Source organism: Saimiri boliviensis, chromosome 2 (genome assembly GCF_048565385.1).
Source record: "Saimiri boliviensis isolate mSaiBol1 chromosome 2, mSaiBol1.pri, whole genome shotgun sequence".
NCBI lineage: Eukaryota > Metazoa > Chordata > Mammalia > Primates > Cebidae > Saimiri > Saimiri boliviensis.
The window spans coordinates 80,692,522-80,715,644 of record NC_133450.1 but is presented as its reverse complement, the minus strand read 5'-3'; the positions used below and the strand labels follow the sequence as shown (position 1 = coordinate 80,715,644).

Below are 23,123 nucleotides of genomic sequence, written 5' to 3'. Positions count from 1 at the left end.
ATTTAGAAGTGGTTGAAAAGATAGAATGTCAGAGAATACAATATCCCAAAGTCATGAAAGTCAAGGGAGGATGTTGTAAATTATGTTGGTGCCATCGAGGGAGATCTAATGTCTTGTGACTCAGTGCTCAGCTCTCTATCTTGTTGGGCTACCCCTGTTTGAGTCCTTTGGCTAAAGAGAGTAGGCTTTTCTTGGTGTTTTTTACCTCCTGTACCTGGTGACACCGGCTTCTCTAGCACATAGTCTACGAAATCTTTATTTTTCATTTTAGTTTTGACTTACTTATTTTTTGAGACAGGGTTTTGCACTGTTGCCCATGCTAGAATGCAGTGTTACAATCATAGCTCACTGCAGCCATGAACTCCTGGATTCAAGCTATTCTCCTGCCTCAGCCTCCCAAGCAGCTGGCATAGGTGTATGCCACTATGCTTGGCCAATTTTTAAACTTTTGGTAAAGATATGAGTCTTGTTATGAGCATGGTAACTCTGTCACCCAGGTTGTAATGCAGTGGTGGGACCACAGCTCACTGCAGCCTTGGCCTCCTGAGCTCAAGTGATCTTCCCACCTCAGCCTCCTGAGTAGCAGGGACTACAGGTGCGTGCCACCATGCCCAGCTCCCTTTTGTTTTTTTTTTTTTCTTAAATAAGAGACAAAGATTTGCTATGTTGCCCAGGCTGGTTTTGAACTCCTGGGCTCAAGTAGATCCTCCTGCCTTCTGCCTCCCAAAGTGCTCAAATTACAGGTGTGAACCACTGTACCTGGTCTTTAAAGTTTTCAATCAGTTTTTTTGAGGTATCCTTTACCTGCAATAAAACGTACTCGTTTCAAGTGTACACTCCTATTAATTTTTTTTTAAGAGTCAGAGTCTCACTCTGTCATTCAGGCTGGATTGAGAGGGCATGATCATAATTCACTGAAGCCTTGAACTCCTGAGCTCAAGTGATCCTCCCACTTTAGCCACCTGAGTATTTAGGACTACAGGCATGTGCCACTATGCTCAGCTATTTTTTTTTTTTTGGTAAGTATCAGGGTCTCACTGCATTGCTCAGGCTGCTCTTGAATTCCTGGTTGCAAGTGATCCTTCTTCCTAGGCCTCCCCTCTGGGATTATAGGTGTGAGCTAGCATGGCCAGCCTTGAACTTTGATAAATACATGCAATTATGTAACTATCATCATAAGATATAGAACTTTTTCATCATCAAAAGTTTTCTTTTTTTGAGACAGAGTCTCACTCTGTCCCCCAGGCTGGAGTACAATGGTGCAATCTTGGCTCACTGCAACTTCTGCCTCCTGGATTCAAGTGATTCTGCTGCTTCAGCCTCTTGAGTAGCTGGTGTTACAGGCAAATGCTATCATGCCCAGCTAATTTTTGGTATTTTTTATTAGAAACAGAGTCTCACCATGTTGGCCAGGCTGGTCTGGATCTCCTGACCTCAAATGATCCACCTGCCTTAGTCTCCCAAAGTTCTGGGATTACAAGCATGAGCCACCATGCCTGGCCAAAAAGTTTTCTTATTTAAGATGTTAATACTACCCACAGTGAAATACAGATTCAGTGTGATTCCTATCAAAATCCTAACAATAGCTGGATGTGGTGGCTCACACCTATGATCCCAACACTTTGGGAGGCCGAGGAGGGAAGATTGCTTGAAGCCAGGAGTTCAAGACCAGCCTGGGCTACAGAGTGAGACGCCCCCAAGCTTTACCAAAAAAAAAAAAAAAAAAAAAAAAAATCCAACAACATTTCTTGCAGAACTAAGAAAATACATCCTAAGATTCGTAAGGAATCTTCAGGGACCCCAAATTGCTAAAACAATCTTGAAAAAGAAGAACGAAGTTGGACTTCTTACACTTTTCAGTTTCAAAACTTACTACAAGGCTATAGTAATCAAAATAGTGTGGTTCTGGCAGAAAGAAGAACATATAGATCAGTGGATTCAGAAATAAACCCTTGCATATATGGTCAAATGATTTTTGACAGGAGTGTCAAGACCTTTCAGTAATGAAAGGATAGTCTTTTTCAACAAATGGCATTGGGGAAACTGGATATTCACCTGCAAAAAAGAAAAAAAAGAAGTTGGACCCTTACCTTACACCATATACAAAAATCAAATAAAAATGGATTACAGACGTACACGTAAGAATTAAAACTAAAAAACTCAAATGAAAACATAGGGGAAAAGATTTGTGGCATTATTTTAGCAATGATGTATTAGCTATAACTCCAAAAGGATAGGCAAAAAAGAAAAAAGGTAAATTAGGTTCTATGAAAATTAAAAACCTGTATATCAAAGGACATTATTAACAGATTATAAAGGCAACCCAGGGAATGGGAAAAAATATGTGTTAGCTAATCATAGCTCTGATAAGTCATTGATATATAGAATATATAAAGAAGAAATATAGTTCAACAACAACAAAAAAAAACCCAATTTTTAAAGTTGGGCAAAGGACTTGAATAGGCATTTCTTCCAAGAAGATATACAAATGGCCAATAAGCATATGAACAGATGTTTAACATAACTTATTACGGAAATGCAAATCAAAACCACAAGGATGCCAGGCCGGGTGGCTTGTGCCTGTAGAGTCCGGGCTGCTAGGGAGGCTGAGGCAGGAGGATCCCTTGAGCTCAGGAGTTTGAGGCAGTAGTATGTGATAATTGCACATATGAATAGCCGCTATATTCCAGCCTGGACAACATAGCAAGATCCCATCTATTTAAAAAATCTGCATACAAGGAGTTACCACTTTCCACTTTCCATTGATTAGAATGGCTATTATACACACACACCCATAGGTGATGGCAAGATGTGGAAAAATCGGAACCTTTGTGTATTGGTGGGAATATATAGACATGCAACTAGGCTGGGCATGGTGGCTCATGCCTATAATCCCAGCACTTTGGGATTAGGAGGTGGGCTGATCATTTGAGGTTAGGAGTTCATGACCAGCTTGGCCAACATGGTAAAACCTTGTCTGTACTAAAAATACAAAAATTAGCTCAGTGTGGTAGCGCAAGCCTGTAGTCCCAGTTACTTGGGAGGCTGGAGCAGGAGAATCACTTGAAACTGGAGGTGAAGGTTGCAGTGAGCCAAGACTGCACCACTACACTCCAGCCTGGGCAACAGGTCAAGACTCCATCTCAAAAAAACCAAAACCAAAACAATAGCAACAACAACAAAAGCCATGCAACTGCTGTGGAAAATGGTGTGGTATTTCCTCCAAATATTAAACATAAAATTACCATATGATCCAGCCCTTCTGCTTCTGATTATAGATCCCAAAAAATGAAAGCAGAAACTTGAACAGATACTTGTACATCCAAGCAGAAACTCTAACAGATACTTGTACATCCATATTCATAGCAGCATTATTCACAATAATCAAAAGAAGGAAACAACCCAAGTGCCCATAGATGGATGAATGAATAAACAAAATGTGTATACACACAGTGGAGTATCATTCAGCCTTAAAAAGGAAGAAGATTCTAACACATATTCCAGCGTGGATGAAACTTGAAGATATTATGTCAAGTGAAACAAGACAGTCACAAAAGGACTTGGTATGGTGGCTCATGCCTGTAATCCCAGCACTTTAAGATGCCAAGGTGGGAGGATCATGTGAGCCCAGGAGTTCGAGACCAGCCTAGGTGACATAGTGAGACCCAGCCTTTACACACACAAAAAATTCATCAGGCAGGTGGCATGTACCTGTATTCCCAACTCCAGGAGGCTAAGGTGGGAGGATCACTTAAGCCTGGGAGGTCAGCAGGGCAATGAGCCATGAGTCACTCCAACCTGGATGACAGAGTGAGACCCAGAAAACAGAAAAAACAAATGAAAGGAAGAGAGAGAGGGAGAGGAAGGAAGGAAGGAAGGAAGGAAAGAAGGAAGGATGGGAAAGAAAGAAATTAGTTCAACTTTTATAACAATATAATGACTATAATCCCAGCACTTTGGGAGGCCGAGGCGGGTGGATCACCTGAGGTCAGGAGTTCAAGACCATCCTGGCCAACATGGTGAAACCCCATCTGTACTAAAAAATACAAAAAATTAGCTGGGAGTGGTTGGCGGGCACCTGTAATCCCAGCTACTCAGGAGGCTGAGGCAGGAGAATCACTTGAACCCGGGAGGTGGAGATTGCACTGAGCCTAGATCATGCTGTTGCACTCCAGCCTGGGCATCAAGAGTAAAACTCCATCTCAAACAAAACAAAACAAAACAAAAACCCAATATAATGACTAGGAATATTAATTTATTTATAGCACAGGAAAGGTGGAGGGAGGGATAGAGAGAGAAGGACTACATTATGAAAGGGACATTGGAGAACTCATAGTCCCACTAACAAATCTAGACTTAAAATTTGGTTAATATAGAGAATATGGTATAAGCAGGGAGGAATAGCAATTTCTCCTTAAATTTTTTCCTGTGGGTTCATCTTCCCATTCCTTGCCATCTTCCTCCCCTTAAATGGAAGGGAGGAAGGGAAAGAGCAAGGAAATGGAAGATGGACCCACAACTCCCAAAACTCTAGGTTTTGGGCAAATAGTACTTGAAAGAGAGAAAACTCAGTTGGGTGCAGGGGCTCACGCCTGTAATCCTAGCACTTTGGGAGGCTAAGATGGAAGGATCACTTGAAGCCAGGAGTCCAAGACCAGCCTAGGCAACAAGGTGAGACCCCTGTTTTTTTTTTTTTTTTTTCTACCTTTTTTTTTTTTAAAGAAAGAAAGAAAACTCGAAACAGCTGAGATACCTAGTTATTTGAAATAACTGTTGGTGGTGACAGTCCTGAGTTGTTTCTTATTTCTGACACATCAGAAATGTGAATCCTATTGTAGGCCAAGTGACTTTGAAGTAGTCCTAGCTGAGGCAGATAAAGCCATCTTGTTGGGAGAGAACTGGGCTCCAACCAGCCAGAGGCCTCTTGTGCTAATGCCAATGGGACAGGGCATGCTGATTCTGTTTCTTGCTTCTCTCATCTCATCTCTCTCTTCTCTTTGCCACTCAGCAGCTTTCTTGCTGTCTTGTTCCAACTGTGTCTTTTTTCTGTCCTACCTTTTTCCTTTCCCAATCTTCCAGCATACTTCTGTCAGTGAAATTAATGTTCATGTTTTTTAATGTAACAACTTTTAAAAGCAAATACCCACTGATTCTGTAGCAAGACTGCTAGTTGCTTTCCAGCCATCCATGCTCCCCATCTTTCCAGTGTTTTACCTGTGTTCATGACTGTTCAGTGAAAGACTGCATCTCCTAGCCTTTCTTGCAGCAAAGACTAGCCTGTGACTAAGTTCTGGTCTTTGGGATTTGAGTGGGGGTGATACACGCAGTTCCAGGTCATGGCATGAAGAAAATGTGCCTTCTCTTTCTAACCCTTCTCCTCTATCCTGCTTCCTGACATGGGGATGTGCTGGGGCCCTCTGGGACCATACAGATGAGGCCAGCATCCAAAGGGTGACAGAGCTACAAGCTACCAGGACCCCAAGTCCCTGTGTGAACAGGTAGACTTCTGCCTTGTTTGAGCTGCTTTTACCTTGATCTTTGTTACAGCAGCTGAGTGTATACTCTAATAGAAATCCTACCAAGGGCAAGAGACTAGACTAGGCAATAAACATCTAAAGATGAGTGAAATGACTTGACAGTGCAAGTCCTGAAAGAGTTTGAAATTGCCCCGATTGGTCCCTTGCTCTTACTCTAGTTGTGAATATCTTTTTTGAACATTGCTAATTCAAGAATAAAGTTTTAAATAGTTTTAAATACATTTTAAATAGTTTTAGAAAATGACATAGAGGCCTTTGCCTTGCATCATCCCCATAATGCATAAGATCACATCCATCCATCCGCGTAATCAACTTTTATCACCCACCAGCCACCAGACTAATGCTAGGATCAGAGAACACTGTACCCTAGCACCTCACTTAGCGGCTGAGGGAAACATGAATCACATGCTGAAAGAGCTGCAGGAGATAGCTAATATGTATTGGCAGGAGCTGGGAGTGAATATACGGAACTGGATTCTAAGGAGTCTGGATCAGTGGAGATAAAGAAGAATTTATGGATAAGGGACCACTCTTTCATAACACAGGATTTAACACCTTGGGAAATAGCGTTAACTAAGAGCAACCCATTGTAATTGGGAAGTGGTACATCTGGACTGTGTACAAGCAGGGTAAGACAGAGGGTACAGCTATCACATAGATAATACAAACCCCAGTTACATTTACAGACATTGCCACATTTGTGGTTTTAGCTAACATTATCTGGGTGAAAAGATATTCGCAAAACTTTGTCTTAGTAAGGTTCTAACTAGGAAGACAGAAATTATTCTGAGTATTTGAAAACAAGAGTTTATGGCCGGGCATGGTGACTTATGTCTGTAATTCCAGCACTTTGGCAGACTGAGGCAGGCAGATCACCTGACCAACATGGAGAAACCCCATCTCCACTAAAAATACAAAATTAGCTGAGCATGGTGGTGCATGCCTGTAATCCCAGCTACTTGGGAGGTTGAGGCAAGAGAATCACTTGAACCTGGAAGGCAGAGGTTGCGGTGAGCTGAGATCAAGCCATTACACTCCAGCCTAGACAACAAGGGTGAAACTCCATCTCAAAAAAAAAAAAGAAAAAAAAAAAAAGAAATAGAGTTTATGATGGAGAATTGTTACTATTGATAGAGAATTGTTATCAACAGGGGATGGTGAAGCAATCCAGAGATTAGCAATGATAGGCAGCCACTGTCTCCTTGGTTGGAGAAGAGGTGGTGTTCCTGCAACCCAGGGGTTGGGGTTACCTGGTATGCCAATGGCCAATTTATTGTCTCTTCACTCCAAATCCATTCTTCATTGCCTATAGTCGTAATTCTAAGACGGCCCCCAAGATTCTCACCTTCCTGGTGTACAGGTCCTGTATAATCCCTTTTCCTTGAGTATAGATGGGACTGTGAACATAATGGATTTTAATCCTATGGTTAGGTTACATCAGACGACAAAGGTGAATATGTAATTGAGATCTCAAATCAGTTGACTTTGAGTTAATCAAAGGGTTATTTTCCTTAGTGGGTCTGACCTACTCAGGAGCTTTCTTGAAAGGGAAAGGGGACATTCCTTGGGAGAGGAGATTCAAAGTTAAGAGGGCCCATGGAGGGGGCAACACGGCCAGGGTAGCCTCAGTTGTTGAGAGTGGTTCCTGGTTGACAGCCAGCAAGAAAACAAGGTCTTCAGTTCTACAACTGCAAGGAACTAAATTCTGCCAGTGGCCTAAATGAGCTTAGAAGTGAATCACTTCCTAGTTGATCCTCCATGTGAAAGTGTAGCCAGCTAACACCTTGATTTCAGCCGTGTGAGACCTTGAGCAGAGGACCTAGACAAAATGTGCCAGACTCCTAAGCCACAGGAGCTGTGCAATAATAACTCTGTGTTGTTTAAGCCACTAAGTTTGTGGTAACATGTGATGCACCAATAGCAAACTAATATAGGCCCTGTAAGTAGTTCTCTTTTGGCATGATATTAAGCTTTGTTGGTAGACGCTGTTGGAGAGACACTGCAGGAGGAAGGCTTTTTTCTCTCTTCCTGACTCCCATGTGCTCCTCTCACCAGTGATCCTGCAGTATGTACAGCATCTGCAATACTTGGCTCCTGTAACACACACAGCTTCTGTAGTGCCCAGCTCCTGCAATGCATGCAGCATCTGCAGTATTTCCTAGCTGGCAGCACACAGTACCTCCCCATGGGGAGTTTCCCCAGCATCCCCTAAGGTAGCTTTGGTGCCCCTAAGGTGGCAAGGTTTGTCATCTTTCTGTAAATAGCTTCTCTTAGTACCTCAGCAAGTGCTTCTGGCATGGTACCTCAGCTTCACTATCCAGTGAACCAAGGCTATTCTTTCTCCAACAAGATCGGGATTTTCATTTTAGTGAGGTTGTAGAGATCTTACTTAGGTGCTTTATCTCAGTCTCAGGGTTGTGACTGCTTCTTAAATCTGCTATTCTTGTATTCTTTAGAATTCTCTTTCTTACTGCATTACTCTAATATATCTCTAATAGTGAATAATTTTATATATTTTAAAATTTAATTTAAATTAATTAAATTTTATTTTTTGAGTTGGGACCTTGCTATGTTGCCCAGGCTCATCTCGAACTCCTGGGTTCAAGCAATCCTCCCTCCTTAGTCTCCCAAAGTGCTGGGATTACAGGCGTGAGCCACTGTGCCTGGCCTAAATTTCTCCATTAAAATTTCCCTGTTAAATTACTATGTGCATTCTTTTTCCTGATTGGACCCTGACTAATATATCTGACAAAGGTCGACTCATAGTAGGACTCTCTAGTTAGGAGCTGGGGCCAGATGGGAGAGTCAGTCATCGTTCCAGTTGCCTTCTGAGGCAAAAAGGAAGGAGGAGAAATACCTTGATTTCTTCTTTCCCCGCTTCCAATCTCCCAGCCTGTAACCTCTACTTAGTAGAGGTTAGTGCAGACACCTGCACTACACTCCCAGCCTGTAACCTCCCTTTGGCCAAACTCAGCTGGAAGCAAGCTGGCACAGGGACCAGGAAAGACCAGCCCCTGTGGTATGGGGCAGAGTAGGAAAGGTGAGGATGGGCCTGAGGGAAACCAGGAGTGATAAAATACTGCAGTAGTCATTAGCATTCAGGGATTAGTCCTGTTACGCTTATGGTGAGATACAGATAGACTATGTTTATCTCTTTATTAAGTAAATTAAAGTCTATTTTTTCTCCTCTGGGAACACCTAATAGCATATTTTCTGAGAACTTGGAAAAATGACATCTTGAAATTGTCAGCTGTTAACAAAAATTAATGCCTTTAAATATACTCTTTTATCTACCACATCAAATAAGCAGTTTAGAGAAAAATACTTTAAAATGAAGGTAAGTGAATAATTAATTTTAAAGACAGCAAATAAATTCAAAACATGTTGACAAAAAATTTACAGGAAGGCCAAAGACTAGGGCAATAATTTAGAAATTACTTGATCCACTGACATTTTTAAATTGAAAAAGGAATTGGAGACTCTGAATTCTTTGTATTATTGACCTCATCACATTATAAGGAAATTGAATTTTTAAAATGTCATCTCACCTTTTGGTCTAAAGAATCTTTGGAAATAATTCACATTTAGCAACTGAAACACTTTGAAGAGAACATTTTAAGTAAAAAAGGGACTATTTTGCGAAGGTAATGCAAGTACTTACTTTAGCAATTTTAAATGACGCATGATCTATCTCCTAGCTAATTTAAATAAATCTATTCTAAAAGGAAAGCTGAGTCCTGGAATAATATATGATGCCTATGGTTATTAAAATCACACTTTTCGCATAACATAGAATCAAAATAAAGTAATAATGACTGATGGCTACTTTGATATCTACATATCAGATTAACAAATGAGTTTTGTGAAAACCCCAAAGTGGAAGAGGGATCACTGTGTTTTGAATAATATTTAAATTTCTTTGAATGAATTACCATTTGTAACTAGTTTTACTAATAGTTCAAAAACACTGATACTATTTGAAATGATTAACATTCAGTATTATGAATATTCATTTACTGTTGGATATGATAATACTAAATAAAAAATTAAAAACGTACCCCAACTGCCAATAGAAGCAGAACACTGGTATTGGTGATGTTCTCTATCCCTCACAGTTTGATGGAGTCTTGCTCTTGTCACCCAGGCTGGAGAGCAGTGGCGCCAACCTATGCCTCCTGGGTTCAAGCGATTCTCCTGTCTCAGCCTCCTGAGTAGCTGGGATTACAGGTGCCCACCACCATGCCTGGCTAATTTTTGTATTTTTACTAGAGACAGGGTTTCTCCATGTTGATCAGGCTGGTCTCCAACTCCTGACCTCAGTTGATTCACCTGCCTCGGCCTCCCAAAGTGCTGGGATTACAGGTGTGAGCCACCACACCCAGCCCACAACTTGATCTTCTAACTTTCCAGGTTGGGAACTTCAGTTTCCAGCTTAGCCAGTTGACATTAACCTCTAAAAAACTCCTTATTATAGGAAATTGATTTGTATAAAAAAAGTGAATTTGTAATAAAACATAGAATTCTCAAGCCCTCCGATATTAATTTAAGTCATTTAGTCCCTCTTGTCTCAACAGAGAAGTCTACATAAGAAGACAAATTAAGGTTGAATGGTTATTTAGGAAACCTAAAGTCTATTAAAGAGATCACATGGGGCCAGGCGCGGTGGCTCACGCCTGTAATCCCAGCATTTTGGGAAGCCGAGGCAGGCCTCCCTGATCATGAGGTCAGGAGATCGAGACCATCCTGGCCATGGTGGAACCCCATCTCTACTCAAATACAAAAAAAAAAAAAATTAGCCGGGCGTGGTGGTGTGCGCCTGTAGTTCAAGCTACTCAGGAGGCTGAGGCAGGGGAATCCTCTGAATCCGGGAGACAGAGGTTGCAGTGAGCCAAGACTGTGCCACTGCACTCCAGCCTGGCACCCGTCGACAGAACAAGACTCTGTCTCAAAAAAAAAGATCACATGAAGGTTAGTGAATATATGTATCCAAGGCACTAATAACAGAAATAATACTATTTCTTATAGTACATAATAAGTACTATTATTTACAATAGTGTCTTGCAACAGTTTATAGATCTTGTTCATATAATGTGTGCTTGATTCTTACAAAACTATATCAAGTAATGGGTCTGGTATTATCATTACCAGACCTCCTTTACTGATGAAAAAAACAGAGGTTTAGAGATTAAGTGACTTGACTAAAATATCATAACTGATATAGTTGACATCTGTTGTTTTGGTTGGGCCAATTTCCTTCCTCTTTTTGGTAATAGGACTCTGATTTTCCTTTAAGGTACTACCCATTGCCTTTCTATAATCCCTGTCAGGTCTGTCAGTCAAGGGGCTCTGCCTTTCTCTGTTATGTGTGACCCACACTGACCCATCAGGGTCCACTATATTCGTGTGGATGCAGAGGGGTGTATGGATGGGTATGTAATCCAAGTCATTTAAGTGTTGCTTTTTATTTCTTTTTGAGATGGAGTCTTGCTCTGTTGCCCACACTGGAGTGCAGTGGTGCAATCTTGGCTCACTACAACCTCCATCTCCTGAGTTCAAGTGACTCTCCTGCCTCAGCCTCCTGAGTAGCTAGGATTACAGGCATGTGCCACCACAGCCAGCTAATTTTTGTATTTTTAATAGAGACACGGTTTCACCATGTTGGCCAGGCTGGTCTTGGACTCCTGACCTCAAGTGATCCACCTGCCTCAGCCTCCCAAAGTGCTGGGATTACAGGTATGAGCCACTGTGCCTGGCTTTGAGTTTTTGTTGTTGTTTTTGTTTTTTTTTAAGGGATTGAAATCAGTGAATGCTAGAAGTGAGCTGGCTTCACCTGGGAGATGTAAGGATCATGAAATTATGGAGCTATTTTCCTATCATATTGAGAGAGCTGCTAGAGTGAATGCTATGTGGGAGAAAGTGGAGTGGAGAATAGAAGGGAGAGAGAGGGAGAGATTCCTATTTCAGCTGAGGAGAAGACATAGAAATCCTTGAAGCCAGAGCAACCCCTGGACTTTTGAGTTCAGTGGATCAAAACTTCCTTGGTTTGCTTAGGAAGGTCTGGACTTCTCTACTTGCTAGTTAGTTAGAAAAAAATCTAACACAGCTAATGATTATCTTAGCTGGGCTTGAAACATATCTTTTTTTTTTTTTTTTTTTTTTTTTGAGGCGGAGTTTTCGCTCTTGTTACCCAGGCTGGAGTGCAATGGCGCGATTTCGGCTCACCGCAACCTCCGCCTCCTGGGTTCAGGCAATTCTCCTGCCTCAGCCTCCTGACTAGCTAGGATTACAGGCACGTGCCACCATGCCCAGCTAATTTTTTTGTATTTTTTTAGTAGAGACGGGGTTTCACCATGTTGACCAGGATGGTCTCGATCTCTTGACCTCGTGATCCACCTGCCTCGGCCTCCCAAAGTGCTGGGATTACAGGCTTGAGCCACCGTGCCCGGCGAAACATATCTTTTGACTTTAATCCTTTGCTATTTGTTTTTTGGTATCTTTGAGGCATTGCTTTTCTGGCCAGAAACCTCTGTGGCTGGTGGTGCCTTTGCCTGAGTTCTTGTCTTGTGTCCAGGAAGAATGATGTATGCAGACAAGTGGAGGGTGACTTGAGATGAAGAACTTTATTGAGTGTTAGAACAGCTCAGAGGAGACTCGCAGTGAGTAGCTCCTCTCTGTAAGTAGGTTGTCCCATCGAGTGTTCAGCTTTCAGCAGAGAGAAGGTCTTGGAGTGGGTGGCTCCTCTCTGCAGGCTGGTCCTTCCATCATCTGTGCAGCTCTCAGCAGAGAGGATAGGAAGCCTGAAGTGGGTGGCTTCTCTCAGGCAGGTCCTCCCACAAGTGTTCAGCTCTCAGCAGAGAAGGTAGTTCCTCTATGCAGCTGGCTCTCCTAACGTCTGCAGCTCTCAGCAGAGAGGAGGCCCTGGAGATGGTACTCCTCTCTGCAGCTGGCCATCTGGATGTCTGCTCTGCTCTGGCTGAGTCTGCGGGTTTTTATGGTCTTCAGAGGGGGTAAGTGTATGCTGATTGGTCCATGGGCAGTGATGGGTCGGCCTAGGAAAGAGCACCATGAATTTCCCCTCTGGTGGGCAGAACTGGTAGGACATTCCCTGGCCTGAAGGTGGAGCTTCATTGGGGATCCACCCTCTTCCTCCCAGGAGCCTGTCTGCCTCTCACTGTCATTCATGGGCACCCAGGCTGTTCATGCTAAGGGATGTCTGCAGTCCAGTGCTGAGCTGCCTGCAGCCCCGCTCTGCTTCCCTGCCACAATCCTTAGCACCCAAAGTCTGCAGGGAACTGATGTGGAAAGGGGCTAGTGTGTTGGCCCTGCCCTGAGCATGTGCCCACCTGGCTGGGCTGCGGTAGTACTGGGGCTCAGCTCCAACCTTGCTCCACAATTGGAGCAGGCACTGACAGTGGGGAGAAGCCAGGCAGGAAGCAGGTTCTGGTGGGGAGAAGGGGGACCCTCCCAGGCTCCCAAGAGCACAGAGACACCTGGGTCTGCAGCACTGCAGGACAGCTGCAGTGGCTCCTGGGAAGGGCAGGGATCCTGCCTGCTCCATGAAGTGTTTTTTCCTTTAAGGAACTACCCAGCACCCTCTGCTGTAGCCAGTGTCTTGGCAATGGCTACTTTAGATGAGCCACTGCTGCCATCATTTCTACTGAAGTATACTTCAGAAAGATGTCCCCGATTATAAATGTCAAAACTGGTCATGCTTTTGTGGGTAATTTGAAAATCTTCCCTCTTTCTATAGACACTTACTGTCCTAAGTTCCTTTCTAATTTTCAATTTTAAAAATTAAATCGGCCGGGCAAGGTGGCTCACGCCTGTAATCCAAACACTTTGGAGGCCAAGGTGGGTGGATCACCAGAGGTCGAGGGTTCAAGACCAGCCTAAGCAACATGGTGAAACTCCATCTTTATAAAATAAAAAAAATTAAGAGAATGGAAAACCAGCCACAAACTGGGAGAAAAACATTTTCAAAAGACATGTCTGACAGTCCAGGTGTGTTGGCTCACACCTGTATCCCAGCACTATGGGAAGCTGAGGCAGGCAGATCACGTGAGGTCATGAGTTCGAGACCATCCTCGTCAACTTGGTGAAACCCCATCTCTGATAAAAATATAAAAATTAGCCAGGTGTGGTGGCACGTGCCTGTAATCCCAGCTGCTTGGGAGGTTGAGGCATGAGAATCCCTTGAACCCGGGAGGTGGAGGTTCAACTGCTCTCCAACCTGAGCAGCAGAGTGAGACTCCATCTAAAAAAAAAAAAAGTCTGATAAAGGACTGTTATGCAAAATATGCAAAGAACCCTTAAAACTCAGTGATAAGAAAACAAACAACCTGCTTCAAAAATGGGCAAAATATCTCAACATTTCACTGAAGAAAATATATAGATAGCAAAGAAGCATATGAAAATATGCTTAACTTCATATGCCTTTAGGAAATTGCAAATTAAAACAATCAAATACCACTACACACCCGTTACAATGGGTGAAATTCAAAATACTGACATCACCAAATGCTGGTGTGGATGTAGAACAACAGGAACCCTCATTCGTTGCTCATTGGTATGCAGAATGGTACAGCCACTTTGGAAGAGTGTTTGGGAGTTTCTTACAAAACTAAACGTACTCTTTCCCTATGATCCAGAAATCTCACTGCTTGGTATTTACCCAAGTGATCTGAAAACTTATGTCTACACAAAAATCTGCACATGGGTTTATAGCAGTTTTATTCATAATTGCCGAAACTTGGGAACAACCAAGATGTCTTTCAGTAGGTGAATGTATAAGCTGTGGTATATCCATACAGTGGAATATTATTCAGTGCTAAAAAGAAATGAGCTCTTAAGCCATGAAAAGATATGGAGGAAACTTGAATGCATATTACTAAGTGAAAGAAGCCAGTCTGAAAAGACTACATACTGTAGGATTCCAATTATGTGACAGTCTGGGAAGGGCAAAACTATGCAGTCAGAAGATCAGTGGTTGCCAAGAGTTGCAGGGAGAGTGGGTGAACAGATGATTTTGGGGGCATTGGAACCACTTTGTATGACATTCCAATGGTGAATATATGCCATTATACATTTGTCAAAACCCACAGAATGGGGAATATCAAGAGTGAATCCTAATGCAAACTAGGGACTTGGGGTGATAACGATGTATTAATGTAGGTTCATTGATTGTAATACATGAATCATTTTGGTGGGAGATGTTGGTAGTGATGAGTGTGAGTGTGTTTGGGCAGAGGACATAGGGGACCTTTGTACTTTTTGCTCAACTTTGTTGTAAACCCAAAACTGTTACAAAAAATAAAGTCTATTTAAAAAAATCCTATTCTGGCTGGGCACGGTGGCGCATGCCTGTAGTCCCAGCTACTCGGGAGGCTGAGGTGGGAGGATCGCTTGAGCACAGGAGTTCTGGGCTGTAGTGCGCTCTGCTGATCGGGTGTCTGCACTAAGTTCTGGGAGTGGGGGACCACCTGGGAGTGGGGGACCACCTGGGAGTGGGGGACCACCAGGTTGCCTAAGGGGGGGTGAACCGGCCCAGGTCGGAAACAGAGCAGGTCAAAACTCCCGTGGTGATCAGTAGTGGGATCGTGCCTGTGAATAGCCACTGCACTCCAGCCTGGGCAACATAGTGAGACCCTGTCTCTTAAAAAAAAAAAGAAAAAGAAAAAATCCTTTTCTGAAAAAACCTGCCTTTTCCCAGATTGCCTCAAGAAGAAAGACTCTAATAGAAGAAAGACTCTAGTTGCTGGCACCTGTGATAATCACGGATATTATTCACATTCTGTTTTTTTCCTTTCCCAAGCACCTGCTAGGAAAATGCTTCCCTACCCCTTTAATGTTGGGTATAGCCATGTGGCTGGCTGTGGGCAATGAAATGGAACCCCTGTCACCTTGAGGGTGAAAGTCTTCAAGAGTTAGTATGCAGTTTGCCATGTTTCTTCTTCCTATGGTGATGACTAGGGGTGTTCCTTGTTATGATGGAGGCTGTCAGCCGGGGTCTCTGAGTGAAGACTTTGTGAAGCAGAGCCCTTCATAAAACAGATGTGTGTGTGTTAAGCCCTGAGATGTAAAGGTTGTTACAGGAGCATAGCCTAGCCTGCCCTGACTGTACAGTACCTGAGATGGTACCTCTAGTGACACTCAAAGGACATAAAAGAGATAAGGGAAGTTGAATTTCAATCTCTTATTTTAATACATTACTTTAGGCTGGGTGCGATGATGGTAATCCTAGCACTTTGGGAGGCTGAGGCTGGTGGATCAACTGAGGTTGGGAGTTCGAGACCAGTCTGGCCAACATGGTGAAACCTCGTCTCTACTAAAATAGATTAAAAAAAAAAAAAAAGAGCTGGGTGTGGTGGCATGTGCCTGTAATCCCACCTACTCAGGAGGCCGAAGCAGGAGAATTGCTTGAACCTGGGAGGCAGAGGCAGCAGTGAGCCGAGATTGAGCCACTGCACTCCAGCCTGAATGACAGAGCAAGACTGTCTCAAAAAAAAAAAAATAATAATAATAATGTTTATATGAAAATAGAAGTTTGGGCTGGGTGCAGTGGCTCACACTTGTAATGCTAGCACTTTGGGAAGTTGAGGCAGGTGGATCACTTGAGGCCAGGGGTTCAATACCAGCCTGGGTAATATAGGGAGACCTCGTCTCTTCAAAAAATACAAAAATTAGCCAGGTGTGGTGGTGTGCTCCTGTAGTCCCAGCTACTTGGTGAGCTGAGGTGGGAGGATCGCTTGAACCCAGGAGGTTGAGGCTACAGTGAGCTGTGATTGTGCACTTGCACTCCAGCCTGGGCAACAGAGTGAGATCCTATCTCAAAAGAAAAAAAAAAAGGAAAGAAATTGTAAGTCTGAACAAAGCTTGGCTTGTATTTGGTTATGTAAAGTATTGCAGCTGGGCATGGTGGCTCACTTCCATAATTCTAACACTTTTGGAGGCTGAAATGGGAAGATTGCTTAAGCCAGGAGTTCAAGACTGGCCTGGGCAACACAGGGAGACCCCCTCTCTACAAAAAATAAAAATTACTGGAGCATGGTGGTGCTCGCCTGTGGTCCCAGCTACTTGAGAGGCTGAGGTGGGAGGGTTGCTTAAGCCCGGAAAGTTGAGGGTTCAGTGAGCCATGATCACAAAAATAAAATGTTTCTAGTAATTGTGTTCATTTTCTAAAAATTTCAAAGCCATTGCTTTTGACTTCTGCATATATTTTGCAAAACTTTTTGGTGCCAGAGTTAGGAAGAGGTGTTGGTGAAATAATCCATGTAAAAATATGTTTCTTATATAATGCAAGGAATGAATGTGGAAAGTATAGCAGAGTTATAGTGGGTGGAAGTATTTCAGCACTTCGTTAATGTGAAAGAATATTTCTTATGTAAATACAAGCGAAAAGTAGTTTTAAAAAAGTGGCTAACTATAGGCAAAATGGTAAACTGCTTTTCTTTAGTACCTAATTTCTTTGATTTTCTACTTATAATTCCTCTCCTTCCTTTCAGTTATTTTGCAAGAGCATCAGACTGTATGAATGTGATCATATTTTAAACATCTATCCAATAGAAGCATAAGGTCATGGGCTGTAATATCTTTCTCTTGCGTATCTTCCCCTTTCCCCTCCCTTTTTCTCTGCAGTCCTGATCCTTTTTTTTTTTTTTTTTTTGAGACAGAGTCTTGCTGTGTCACCCAGGCTGGAGTGCAGTGGTTCAATCTCTGCTTACTGCAACCTCCACCTCCTGGGTTCAAGCGATTCTCATGCCTCAGCCTCCCAAGTAGCTGGGATTACAGACGTGAGCCACCATGCCTGGTAATTTTTTGTATTTTTAGTAGAGATGGGCTTTCCCTATGTTGGCCAGGGTGGTCTTAAACTCCTGGCTTCAAGTGATCAGTCCACCTCTACCTCCCAAAGTACTGGGGTTACAGGCGTGAGCCACTGTACCTGGCCAGTCCTGACATCTTTTTCACTGAAATCTTTTGCGCCACCCCCTGCTTTGTCTTCCCCCAGAACTTTCTTCTGTTTTTGGAAAAAGATCAAGAGAGAGATAAAGAGGAGGGTAGAAATAAATGCCTGTGAGAGAAGTAGGTCAAACAGAATAGATTTTATCAAATCTTAGTACATGCTAAATATAGGACATCTGATCCATAAAAGGAATAGAAAATATTCATGGACTAATGTTTCTCTCTTTACTTGAACTTCTTACCTACCTTCTCCCTTTAGGTCAGCAAAAAATAAAGGATATAGAAAAATTTGAAATAGCCAAACTGAAAGGTGAATAAAGTTTTGATGTATTTATTGTATTATATTTTTCTTCCTGTTTTGCATTTCATAGTCCTTGAAATCCGATGGCCTTATTTTTGCTATGAATAAACACACACACACACACACACACACACACACACACACACAAACACAGTGTTTAACACTTTCTAGATATAGTTTCTTTGAACTAACTTATTCAGAGCTACATTTTATGTTTTCTCTTGTCTTCTTAAATTATTTTGGCCTAATGGACTGTGCAGTACCTTTCTCTATTAGGTCCTCCTACTAACTATTTAATCTGTGTCAATCTTGTGTTCCCCAGAGGACAGTTACTGCCTTGAGGCCCTTGACTCTGAAGCATAGTTTTGCGACTCGTGATGTTTTCTCTTGCCTGAAAGACTTCATTGATTTTTCTCTGCACAGTACATTTTACCTGTCCTTCAAGGTATGGCTTAAATCCCATTTCCTCTATTACATTTTAAAACTTTCCCTAGTTACTTTCCACTTGTGCACTATACAACTGCAAGTCTGTGATAGGATGAATAATGGCCCCAGTCCTTATATAAAAGAGGCAGGAGAATTGGAGTGGCAGAGAAGGTGATGTGACAAGGGAATCAAGGGGACAGTGTGTGACAATGAAAGCAGGGGGGGAAAGGCCATGTGACATGGGGCCATGAGCCAAAAAAGTTGTAGCCTCTATAAACTAGAAAAGGCACAATTCTAGGGAGCAGATTCTTCCATAGAGCCTCCAGAAGTAAGTAGCTGTGTTGATACCTTCAGTTTAGCCCACTGAGTCTGATTTCAGACTTAGAAGCTCCAGACCTGTAAGAAAATAAAACTGTGTTGTTTTAGGCTACCAAGTTTGTAATTATTACACTAGCCATAGGAAGCTAAGATGATATCATGTCCTTTACATTCCTCTAGGTCTATTCCACATAATTTAACACCTATTGTCATGCTCATTAATTCTGCTATGTTTAAATGGTAGAATATAAATTCCTGGTGCACAGGAACCAGGATTTTTACTTTTACCCTCTACAATGCCTAGTCCAGTTCTAGGTATTAAGGTGTTTGGAGTGAATTATAGCTTTGGTGCATGAAAGGGAATGGGAGAAATAAAAGGCATTTAAAAAGACATATAAATCAACAAACTGTATTTACTTCCTTGCAATCAGATTCTGATATTTTGCTTTTGAGCTCTGTGCCACATGCAGTGTTATGTTAAGCATATAGCAGCCATTTCAGGGAGACTGGAACACAGAGGGTATTCAACACCTCATGTGTTGGTAACCCCAAGAGAGGGTTCTGGATCTCATGCAAGAAAGAATTTGGAGTGAGTCCACAAAGTACAGTGAAAACAAGTTTATTAGAGAAGTAAACAAACAAAAGAATAGCCATTCCGTAGGCAGAGGAGTGGTGTGGGCCGATTGGCTGAGTATTACTTAGGGTTGTTTCCTGATCCTATGCTAAACAAAGGGTGGATATTCAGTGAGTTCTCCGGGGAAAAGGAGTTCCTGGAACTCAGGGTTCCTCCCTTTATTGGACCATATAGAGTAACTTCTGGAGGATGTTGCTATGGCATTTGTAAACCACGATAGCGCTGGTGGGAGGGTCTTTTAGTGTGTTAATGCATTGTAATTAATGTATAATGAGCAGTGAGAATGACTAGAGGTCACTTTTGTCAAATTCTTGGTTTTGGCCAGCTTCTTTACTGCATCCTGTTTTATCAGTGGGGTCTTTGTGACCAGTATCTTGGGCCAACCTTGTGTCTCATCCTGTTAGGAAGAATGCCTATCCTCCTGGGAATGCAGCCCAGCAGGTCTCAGCCTTATTTTACGCAGCCCCTGTTCATGATGAAGTCACTCTGGTTGGAATGCCTTTAACAGAAGCATTGAGCTGAAATCTGTGGGGGTAGAGGGAAAAGGAGAAAAAAGCAAGATGGGTTTGGTACAAAGTCCTCCTTGTCTATTTAACTGATTAGTTTTTGTCACATTAAGTTAAAATGCTGAAAAAGGTCATCAAATTTCCAACATGAATTTTTCCTTAAAGCAAAATGAAAGATAATTAAAAACAGGCAGGATATAAACAGTTTAATTTTATCACTGAATTTAAATAACCAGTATTTTGTCCAGGTATGGTGGTTCCACCTGTAATCCCAACACTTTGGAAGGCTGAGGCAGGAGGATCACTCATGCTCAGGAGTTCAAGATGAGCCTGGGCAACATAGTGAGAACTTGTTTTTATTTTAAATAATAATAAAAAATAACCCATATTTTAAAATCCATGTATTATGCTTAATATTGTGCTAAGAGATAAAGAGGTACAGATAACCCATAGGACATGGCTTTATTCTAAATGGCCTTACTATCTTGTTAGGAGATAATGCTAACAACAACTAAGGTTACCAGGCAGTTTATCATGTACTGTGTTGTGTGACTCAGACTTATACAGGTTATAGATATCTGGAAATGGGGCTAGAGAATCAATACTTCATTCACCGAATATTTATTGAGAACCTATTATGATTCTCTGTGAATAAGAGTGTATGTTTGGAGTTTACAATCTAATAAAGGGAGACAAGGGAAATTAATACAAGAATGGATTAAACAGATGGGCACAGTGGCTCATGCCAGTAATCCCAGCACTTTGGGAGGTTGAGGCTGGCAGATTGCTTGAGCTTAGGAGTTTGAGACCAGTCTGGGCAACATAGCAAAACCCGTCTCTACCAAAGGGAGGGTAGGGAAGAATGGATTAAGTGCTAAACTAGGATGATTTGTAGTTGATAAAAGGTTATTATTGTAACTTCTGAATGAAAGGAGAAGTGGGATTGTGAATGATTTTAAAGTAAAGGTATTATTTAGGCTGAACCTTGAAAGAGAAGTAGGACTCTTTTTTTTTTTTGAGACAGAGTCTCAAAAAGAAAAAAAAAAAAATTAAAAAAAAACCACAGAGTCTTGCTCTATCACCCAGGCCGGAGTGTGTGTGATCTTGGCTTACTGCAACCTCCAACTCCCAGGTTCAAGTGATTCTCTGCCTCAGCCTCCCGAATATCTGGGATTACAAGCAAGTGCCACCACACCCAGCTAATTTTTGTGCTTTTAGTAGAGATGGGGTTTCACCATGTTGGCCCAGCTGATCTCAAACTCCTGACCTCAGCTGAGCAGCCCACCTCGGCTTCCCAAAGTGGCAGGATAACAGGCATGAGCCACTGTGCCCTGAAAGTAGGACTTTGAAAATGTTGATTAAGTCAAACTCTGTAAAATATTTGAAGAGATTTATTTTGAGCCAAATGTGAACGACCAATGGCCTGTGACACAGCGCCAGATCCTGAGAACATATGTCTCAGGTGGTCAGGCTGTTACCAGAAAAGGGTCCCGATCCACACGCCAGGAGAGGGTTCTTGGATCTCCCACAAGAAAGAATTTGGGTGAGTCCACAGAGTAAAGTGAAAGCAAGTTTATTAAGAAAGTAAAATAATAAATAATGGCTACTCATAGGCAGAGCAGGAGCGTAGGCTGCTCACTGACTATACTTATACTTATTTCCTGATTATATGCTAAATAAGGGGTGGATTATTTATGAGTTTTCTGGGAAAGGAGCGGGCAATTCCTGGAACTGAGGGTTCCTCCCCTTTTTAGACCATATAGGGTCACTTCCTGATATTGCCATGGCATTTGTAAACTGTCAGTGGTGCTGGTGGGTTTGTCTTTTAGCATGCTAATACAAAATAATTAGCAAATAATGAGCAGTGAGGATGACCAGAGGTCACCTTCAGCACCATCTTGGTTTTGGTGGGATTTGGCTGGCTTTTTTACTGCTACCAGTTTTATCAGCAAGGTCTTTGTGACCTGTTGTCTTGTGTCGATCTCCTCTCTCATTCTGTGACTAAGAATGCCTAACCTCCTGGAGATGCAGCCAGTAGGTCTCAGCCTCATTTTACCCAGCCCCTATTCAAAATGGAGTTGCTCTGGTTCATATGCCTCTGACAAGGCTGCAGTGTGGTTTTATATACTTTTTTTTTTTTTTGTATTTTCAGTAGAGATGGGGTTTCACCATGTTGGCCAGGCTGGTCTCAAACTCCTGACCTCAGCTGATCCAACCGCCTTGGACTCCCAAAGTGCTGGGATTACAGGTGTGAGCTATCACACCCATCCAGAAACCAAGGTTTTATCATGTAGATGCAGCCTCTAGATAGCAGGCTTCAGAGCTCTTATCAGACCTAAAAAGGTGCCAGACTTGGTTAATTCCCTTGTGGGGCAGGGAAAACACCTGGAAAGGAACAGGGCTTTTCTACAGACTGTAGGTTTTCCTACACAAGATACAGCTTTGCAGGGCCATTTAAAAATATGTCAAAGAAATGTATTTTGGGATTAAATAATTCAATTTCTTTTAGGGCCTGCTATCTGTCATGTGACGCTATACTAGAGTCAGGCTGGCATTTGATGTCAAAAATAAAAGTCTACAAAAGCTAGAAAAAGTCTGTTCTGGCAGTCTTAAGATCTCTTGTTTTCATGTGAAAGCTGTTCAGCCGAGCCTGAATTCCAAAGGGAGGAGGGTATAATGAGGCATGTCTGTCCCACCCCCTAACTAGCCCCCCACCCCCACTTCCATCTAGATGATTGGAAAACTAGATTTTCAGGTTTACTTTGGAATGCCCTTGGCCAAGGTGGGGAGGGGGTGTCCATCAGTCAATTGTGGGGTTTAGAATTTTATTTTTGGTTTACAAAAAGAACAGAATATTTCAGTCTGAAGCATAAGAAAGAGCACTGCAGATATGAAAGGGCTTAGTTTTAGGAGAATGCTCAGGCAGACATGAAAGGGCTTAGTTTTAGGAGAATGCTCAGATGGAGTAAAGGATGTCTTGAAGGGTAGCACATTATTATTGGTGTTGTAACAAGTTATCACAAACTTAAGATAGATTATTTTACAGTTCTGTTGAAGTCCAACACTGATAGCATGAGGATAAAATCAAGGTGTCATCAGAGCTGAGTTCCATTAGAAAGGCTTCGGGGGTATGTTTCCTTAGGTTCCAGCTTCTGGAGGTCACCCACAATGCTGCAGGCTCCCTTCCTCTATATGCAAAGCCAACAATGTTGTATCTCTCTAATCATTCTTCATATTCACTTGTCATTCTTGACTCTCTTTTGCAGTTTTGAAGGCCATTGTGATTACAGTCGGCCTACTGGAACAATCCAGGATAATAATTTTTTTTTTTTTTTGAGACGGAGTCTTGCCCTGTCACCCAGGGTAGAGTGCAGTGGAGATACCCAGCTCACTACAACCTAAGCCTTCCTGGTTAAAGTGATTCCAGGATAATCTATTTCAAC

At 42.3% G+C, this 23,123-nt stretch overlaps 1 protein-coding gene across 2 annotated transcripts in view; it reads left to right on the top strand.

The window, feature by feature from the left end:
• Positions 1 to 23,123, top strand: part of BLOC1S6 (biogenesis of lysosomal organelles complex 1 subunit 6) — a 77,363-nt gene that overhangs the window by 33,321 nt on the left and 20,919 nt on the right. The window lies entirely within an intron of this gene.